This window comes from Macaca mulatta, chromosome 6 (assembly GCF_049350105.2).
Source record: "Macaca mulatta isolate MMU2019108-1 chromosome 6, T2T-MMU8v2.0, whole genome shotgun sequence".
NCBI lineage: Eukaryota > Metazoa > Chordata > Mammalia > Primates > Cercopithecidae > Macaca > Macaca mulatta.
Window position 1 is genome coordinate 20,118,162 of NC_133411.1, and position 9,057 is coordinate 20,127,218.

General features: G+C 33.3%; 1 pseudogene; it reads left to right on the forward strand.

Moving 5' to 3' along the window:
• The first annotated feature begins 5,541 nt into the window (after positions 1–5,541).
• Positions 5,542–5,637, forward strand: LOC114679191 (small nucleolar RNA U13; annotated as a pseudogene).
• The last annotated feature ends 3,420 nt before the right edge of the window (positions 5,638–9,057 follow it).

A 9,057-nucleotide genomic window follows, 5' to 3' on the forward strand; every position in this document is an offset into this window, starting at 1 on the left:
TCCAACACCTTTTCCCAAATTTCTTCACAAATTTCCAAATTTGTGAAGAAAAACTCTACTTTTAAAATACTAAAAATACTAAAATACTAAATACTAAAAAACTAAAATTTTAAAATACACTTATTTTACCTATATTTCTCCATATGTAATTGGGAAGAAGTGAAGTGTGTATCATTAAAAAAAATGATTACTGCTAGTATATACTCAAGAAAAGTTTTGGGGAATTAAGCTGTGATATATGTATTTTCATACTTCTTAGTCTCTGTCTATTTCTATGAAAAAAACAGATATCTGAATTCAAGATATTTATAGGCTTCTTGAATATGTAATAATTCAAAATATAATAGTTGATTTTAAAATGAAGGACATAAATAATATATAGAATAAATGTAGTTAGCTATTTAAAATAACTTTAATTTTGGATAGCAATTTTTTTTAAACTTTCCTTTAAAGTTAGCAAAAAATATGTAACAGATCTGGAAAAAATATATAGCTTAATAGAATATTTGAAACCTCTTTTCAGTCAGATACTCATAGCAGTCAAGGCAAGTCACATTAACTCTTATGTGTCTCACTTTTTACTTTAATTTTTTCTGTAAATTGTAACAATAATGTCTGCTCTTTCTACCTCATGAGATTTTAGTAAGGATAAGTGAGAAAATGTTTTAAATACACTCCATAACTCATGAAACCTCATAGAGTTCACATAATTTTTATGCTGATAAAGCACGATTAATCTGAAAAAATTTACATTGATATCGAATTCAATGAAACATTATTGAAATTGTAAGTTTCCTATATGGTCATTAGATAACATACTCAATATCATGTATAAGTTCAGTTCTTAAATTGACACTGATACTGCTGCTAAAATTAATGACTCTTATATCAACTCCAAAATGACTGAGGGAATAAAGTTAAATTGAAACCCAGCAAAAACATGTTTTTTTTTTTTTTTTTTTTTTGGAAGATGAGGTTATTTGTGCAGATGTTTTTTCTTCTGATCTTCTAATACAGATATTTAATACTTAGGGATGTTAAAAATTGGACAGCTGATCTGTTCTGTAGACATTCATTCTCAACTATTAGGATCATAGAGCCTTTGGCAGCTGCTCAATTACAGTCAATAATTGGGCTTATCTGGCCCTCAAACATCATCACACATCCTTGCAAGGTCGGCCTCTGTGATTATATTTGCTGGTGATCTGCTGGCAGCAACAGTTAACATGTCAGATTCATCTTCACATATGTTTACTGTCAGAACATAAGTATTTGGAAAACATTTAAATATTACTTTGAGGATGTCTTATCTAGCCTTTTCACTTTTATGTCTTTGAAAATATTTTTAAGAAAGCAATAATTGGCTCCATAATTAATAGCCTGAGACAAAAGGTGATTCTGATTGCTGTAGCAAGCCGGTATATAACAACATCCACCACCCTCTCACAGGGAACAATTTGAGGTAATGAATTATGACAGGAACATTGTTGTTTGCAAAATAATTAGGTGATAAAATAGATGAATTATTAGGCTTTTATCCTATAAACTGGTTGTTCTGTGATATGAAAGGTTGCAGATTTTTTCTCTCCTCATTTGAAATCCACCTTGTGTATACAATCATAAATTACGCCTTCCTAGTCTGATTGCCTAAAATTCTTGTATGACAACAATAGCAACACTTACAATTAGCTCAAGAATGAAAGTATATCTGGCTAATTTCACATGGAATACTTATGTTGCTTTAATTAACTTATCCCAGTAAAACAATTTGTTCTTTTTTAGTATTGTACATTTTACAATGACATATAAAAATTAAGTCAGGTTAAAAGTATGACCTATAAGAAAAAGTGTTTTGAATGATAAATTATGGTTGTTGAATTAAATGTCTTTAATTTGCTAAAAGGAGGTAATAATATAAATTTAACGAACTAAGGAACTAATGAAGAACATAATTATACTTTGAAGTCCTTTGTTTTTCTCAAGTTTCCTTTGAATGCCTGGTACCAACTCTGATTCTTCAATCTGAATGTTCAAGCATGTAAAATTGCCTCTCATTCTCTGTGCCAGCTTCATGGATGCTTGAATGAGGTTATTGTTCCTAGGATTTTATATCATCTTTTCCTTATATTTACCCTTTCGTTCCGTGGCCATTCTATAAAACAAAAAGACAACAAAATTTAAGTTAGCGCTCTTGATTGTCTTATATAAGAAGCTCCCACACTATATTTATACAAAATAGAAGTTGCTGCTTTATAATACAGCAAACTTGAAAACTCTTGCCCCTTGTAAACATGACCTGTATGAATCATTAATGACATGAGAGAAATCTCCTGCTAAGAAAATAAATGATCTGCTTTCTGCTGAGTGGGAAGCCCTGACTTTTGATCACAGGCAAGGTGATAGGATCAGGCATCAAATAAGGTCATGAAAATAGGAGACTGTTTAGAATTTCCAGGAGGAAGATTTATTTTTCTTTATTTTTCAATAATTTCAAAAGGTCACTACCAGGAGGGCTACTAGCATCTTCAAACATTCATAAAAATTGCTGCAGTACAACGCATTTTTTGAGGAAATGTGAGATGAAGGTCAAAAAAATCAAATTTTTATTTAGTATTTGTTTCAACCTAACTAGTAAAACAACAGCTTGAAATTTATCCAAAAGTGATTTGGAATACCAAATGTGATTTAAGATGTCAGGATACGTAGAAAACTGGAAAATCTTTTTAACAAATGGTGAAGTCTTAGCACAACTTGTCTCTGTCCAAGATTTTACTAGTATCTCCAAATATTTTACTGGTACCTCCAAACATTTCCAGGTATCTTCAAAGATTTTACAGGCACTAAAAATCATCTATTAATACTTTAATCTTATCTAGAATCTATACCTCTGAAAGCACTGTTTAAATATTATTAAATAAAGTGTTATAATGTAAACTGTTCTACTTTATTAGAGGATTTTGACATTTAAATTTCTTTTCTGTTACTTTTATTGCTCTATGAAGAAAATTCATTAAAGCTCTTTATCCTTTTATGAAGTCTTCTGCCATTTCCTATAACTCTTTTAACATAGTACTTTCTGGTGCTTCTTAAATTACTTTCTTATGTATTCAAGTTATTTATTATTTTATTTTTTATTTATTTTATAAAGCATATATTTGGTAATTCTTATATGTCTATTTTAAAAATGTTACATAGCTTCTAATTTCTGACTTTTAAATTAATAAACATTTTTTTTTTCTACTCCCATTTATTTTCCTTAGTTTTGATATTTTTATTTTAGGGATGTATTTAGTCTTTAACTTAATTGGTTGCAATTGGTTTAGAGTTCTTAACTTTATATTTAAAAATTAGGTAAATTCTTTTTAAACATAATAACATTTTAAAACTCTAAATATGTATTATTTTGAGGAAAAAAAGAGTCATTTTTGTCTTATATAAGACGAGATACCCCATGTCTCCAGCATAGTTGGAAAACCAAGATCCTAGACCAGGGGAGATGGACAAATGCACCATAAAATACTATTTTTTTAAGAACAAATAATTGAGGAGAAGAAAAGTTTAGAAGAAGAAAAAGCTAAGACAGTAGTCCCACTTTATCAGTAATTTCACTTCCTGCCATTTTGGTTTTCCGTGGTCAGCCATTGTTAGAAAATAATTGAATGAAAAATTTTAGAAACAAACAATTCATAAATTTTACATTGCATGTCGTTCTGAGTAGCATGATAACATGTTGGGCCATCCTGCTCTGGACATGGGTCATTCCTTCCTCCAGCATATCCATGCTGTGTATGCTACCCACCTGACAGTCTCTCAATAGCCTTCTTGGTGATCAGTTCAACAGACCACAACAGTAATAAAATAACAAGCGTGAGTCAATTATAATATGATATTTTGAGAGGGAAAAAGAGTACATCCACATAACTTTTATTACACTATATTGTTAAAATTCTTCTATTTTGTTAATATTGTTTATCTTATTGTATGTCATTTGTAAATTAAACTGTATCATGAGTATCTATGTACAGAAAAACCATAGTATATATAAGATGAGATACTATCCACAGTTTCAGGTATCATTTGGGAGTGTTGGAACGAATCACCTACTGAGAAGAGAGGACTCCTGGAAAGCTGTCTAAAGAAATATTAGATAGCATCTCAGGCAATGCTAAAATACCTCATACGGTAAAAATGAAATTCAAGCAAAAATTATTATTCAATGTTGAACCATGTAGTCAATGTGAAGCCAAATCTACAGGCCAGTGGTTTCTGATTATAATGTAACCCTTCTTCAAAATGCAAGTTTTTGCCTGCCTATTAGGCTGCTCTAAGTAGAAATAAAAGAACCAAGAGTAAGCTAGACCTGTGAGCATTAGCAAGTTAAATAAGTAAATAAGCAAACAATAAAAATGCATCAATCCATAAGTCATATAAATATCCAGTACAAGAAATTGATCACGTCAAGAAGTTGATCAAAGTGAGTCGATAGCAAAGGAAAACCAGCAGGAATGGAAGAACTACAAAATATCACCTGTTTTTGAAACTAAGTGTTTGCATTTTTCCTGTCCATCCTGAGCTGCATGATATGACATGATTTTCTAGGCATTTCTGATATAAGACATAACAGATATAAAGGATCAATGGTATGGGGTACAGGCATATGTGAATGATACTCAGAGTGTTATATAAAGGATCTCAGACTAGGAGATTTAATGCTAGTGTAAAGGAGCCAGCAGATTACATGACTATGTCTTCCTTCAATTTATGGTTAAAATACATTATTTAAGAAAACAAATAACAGAGCACATTCCAAAAGAAAGAAAAGTAAAGCCTTCAGGATTCAGACATAATGAACTAAAAAAAATACAACCTGAATTAGTACAAATGGTTCAAGAACTAAAAATAAGTCAATAAATAAAATCTATGTATGAAGGGTTGATATTATAAATATAATGCAGGAAAAATAAGCTTTATAAAAAAGAAATTAGTTGAAAAATTATAATTAAAAATAACATTGAAAGATAATAGATAAAATACAAATTGAAAATAACACTTTGAAAAATGTAGGTACACTAGAACTTTGTAAATTTTTTTAACAAATGCAAATAAGTTGTTCAAACTGATAGAAAAAGCAGACTTTGATAAATCAAGGAAGATTCTAGAGTAATAAGAATAAATCAGCACTAACAGAATATGAAACAGTAATATCAGAAATTAACGAATGATAAGTTGTAAACATTTGGGGAGCCCTCCCACCACCTGGCAAAAAGGAAATAACAGAGTATACAAATCAGATGACACAAACCTGCATAACAAGGTTCACGCCAGACATTGTGGAAAATCTTCTATCTTCAATGCACATCCTTACACATGTAAACATGATCGAGATGAAGGAAGGTCATAATCACATAATATCTCACTATGTGCCACTCTATCTCAAGTGAATAAACTCCTACTTTTGGAATTCTGTCCATTTAATGAAAGTAATAAGAATGCTGCTCTTTTTAAAAACTGTAATTTTCTTTAAGTACTCAGAACGTAGTAATTATTCTCAAGCATGATGATTGGGTGTTTATGTGCACATGTGAGACGTACCTTCTTCAAATCCTGTTTTGGTGGCAGCATGTTACCCATCTGACCTGAAAGAAAATAAGATAAAAAATAATAATTACCTGCTAAGGTTAAGCGATATATGTGTGTGTGTCTATGTGTGTGTATGTATATATGTGTGTGTATGTATGTGTGTGTGTATATATATATTTACCTAAAAAAAGTAGTTTAATCCATGAAATGTGTACTTAGTATAGTGTGTGTGGATACACACACACACACACACACACACACACACATGCACGTATATATATATGTATGGCTTTAAGCACTAGTATTAACTGGAAATGTGTTGGAGTTATGTAGCTGTCTAGGCTCACTTGCATAGATTCAATAAGAAGACAATGAGATGCACTCAAATGGTTCTAGACAGTTTACTGTTCGCCACATGGCAGGCAACGTGGGTTCATAGTTCTCTTTACCTTCCAAATCCCATGGGTGTGGCACGGGTAAATATTTTGTGTTACAGATTGATATTTTGTATGTTGAAATCTTAACTTTTAATGTGATAACATTTGAAGGTGTCTTTAGAAGGTAATTAGGTCATGAGGATGAAGCCTTCATGAATGGAATTAGTGCACTTATAAAAAGAACCCCAAAGAACTCTTTCTTCCTGTTTCTGCCAGGTGAGGTTACAAAGAGAAGTGGCAATCTGCCGCCCAGAAAATGGTCCTCACCAGAACCAACCATGCTGGCACCCTGATCTTGAACTTCCAGCCTCCAGAACTGTGAGAAATAAGTTTCTATTGTTTATAAGCCACACAGTCTATGATACTTTGTTATAGCAGCTTAAAGTGACCAGGACTCTGCACACACAAACTATATCACAAGGGTTTTTATATCACAGCTGAGAAACACTGCACTTTAAAAACCCTCAATTGTATAAGGGATCTGCCAGACAACCTGCCCATCTTTATCTCCAGAGAAACTCTGCCTGGAATCTAAGGCTATCCTTAGATTGGGAAGGAGAAGGAAGACTTTACTCTCCTAGAATGTCTCTGAGGAGAAAAGCATTCTCTATGTTTCTTACACTGATCAGACAGGAGGTCTCTCTCCTAAGGAGTGATACACTATCTCTAACTTCCAAGGCTCTTTGTTATGCAAGATTCTTCAAAAGAGCATCTGAGGAAATAAAAACACCAGAGAATTGCTTCCAAACAAATACAAATGATCAGGTTTCCGTGTTGAAAATTGTCAGTTCTGTGTTAGCTTGATGCTGCATTATTTTTTGCAGTGTTTAAGGTTTTTTCATGAATGGAAAAAAGCATGTATTCAGATCATGTAGTGATTATGAACTTAATAAATCATTGATAATCTTCCATTTTGATGTAGGAGGTTCACCTTGATTCCCACATGGAATAAATATGCTGTATAATCTCCCCTTTAACCCAGGCTGATAGCTGAGGATCAAATACTTGAGGTAAACTGAGACTCAAGGATTAGTAAAGAAATCCAGATAATCAGATAACCTGAGCTTGATTTAGGTCTGTATGTATTATTGAACATATGCTGCTGAATCTTTTCACCTTTTAAAGTACTATATCACTCAAGGGCTTCACACAGGGGAGATATTAGAGAGAGCACAATGGTTTTACAAGAACTGTCGAACTAAAACAGCAAAAAGGGAGCACTAAGCTAATCCAAAGATTATAACTGATGAAAACAAAGATGGGAAAAGAACTGGGAAGAGCAAGGCCTGAGAGTTCTTTGTGAAGCCCTGTAGGGTTGGCACTCAATCTCCAAAGAGGAGGTGCCTCTTGGTTGTTGGTTCCTGTAAGAAGGGTGATGAGGCTGAAATCAGGACTGGCAAAAGAGGCTGGAGACTGGAGATCCCTCTCTCTTTTGAGTTATGCTCATGTGAACAGCAGAAAAAAAGAACAAAACATAAATGGGGGAGAGTTCCTTCTCACTTCATTCATCCTCCTCTTCAAAGCCTCCGTTGGACATAATCATGGCAATCAGGAATACAGTTTGCAAAATTTTAGTACCAGCATCTCAGAGTGGAGTATAAGGAATGGATTTGATGCTGAAAGACAATGAGTACATGACTATCAAAATTACTAACTATAAGGTAATTTTCAAGGAACTTTAATCCAGTATTTTAATGTGAATATTTACTGAGGTTTCTAGTTTTCTTTGTGAAAACCAATTAAATTCAAGGTCACATTACTAACTCTTTCTTCTACTGGGAAACGAAACTTAATGGTAATAGAAATTGATGTTTTGTCAGGAAAACATATTTTTTTTCTGAATTTATTATTAGTGTAGAATGCAACTTTTGCATGGAGTAATGATTTCATTCCATTTCTTTAAATTAGACACAGAATCTAATATGAGTGTTGCAATCTGCTGTGGAATATGTCCTTTGAGATGTCTGTTTCCCTTTTTCCCATATTCTCATTATAGTATATAGCTTTTCTTATTTTACCTTCTACTTCCCAAGGAGTGGAGAATATAGAATAAATAAATAAGATAGTCTTAAATCAAAAATTTCCTCTTATGTACACTGCTCTTAGAATTTGTTTCAGCTTATGTGTGATTCATCTTGTTGCTATTTCAAAATCTAGTATAAAGAACATACTTATAAATACCATTCATTTGTGAAAAAAAATCTAAAAGGAATAGCAATCTCTTCATTGCCCTGTGAATTAATCCATTTTCATGCTGCTGATAAAGACACCACTGAGACTGGGCAATTTACAAAAGGAAGAGGTTTAATGGACTTACAGTTCCACATGGTTAGGGTGGCCTAACAATCATAGCAGTAGGCACTTTTTACATGGCAGTGGCAAGAAAGAAAAGGAGGAAGAAGCAAAAGCAGAAGCACCTTATAAAGCCATTAGATCTCATGAGACTTATTCACTATCATGAGAACAGCATGGGGAAAACTGCCCCCATGATTTAATTATCTCCCACCGGGTCCCTCCCCCAGCACATGGGAATTATGGGAGTACAATTCCAGATGAGATTTGGGTGAAGACACAGAGCTAAACTATATAATTCCATGTGTGGCCCCTCCTAAATCTCATGTCCTCACATTTCAAAACCAATTATGCCTTCCCAACAGTCCCCCAAAGACTTACTTCAGCATTAACTCAAAAGTCCACAGTCCAATATCTCATCTGAGACAAGGCAAGTCCTTTCCACCTATGAGCCTGCAAAATCAAAAGCAAGATATTTACTTCCTAAATGCAATGGGGTACAGGCATTGGGTGAATAAGCCATTCCAAATGGAGAAATTGGCCGAAACAAATGGCTATAGGCATCGTGCAAGTCTCAAATTCAGTGGGGCAGTCAAATCTTAAAGCTCTAAAATGTTTTCTTTGACTCTATGTCTTACACTGGGGTCATGCTGATGCAAGAGGTGGGTTCCCATTGTCTTCGGCAGCTCCCCTTTTGTGGCTTTGCAGGGTATAGCCCCCCTCCTGGCTGTTCTAATGGGCTGGCATT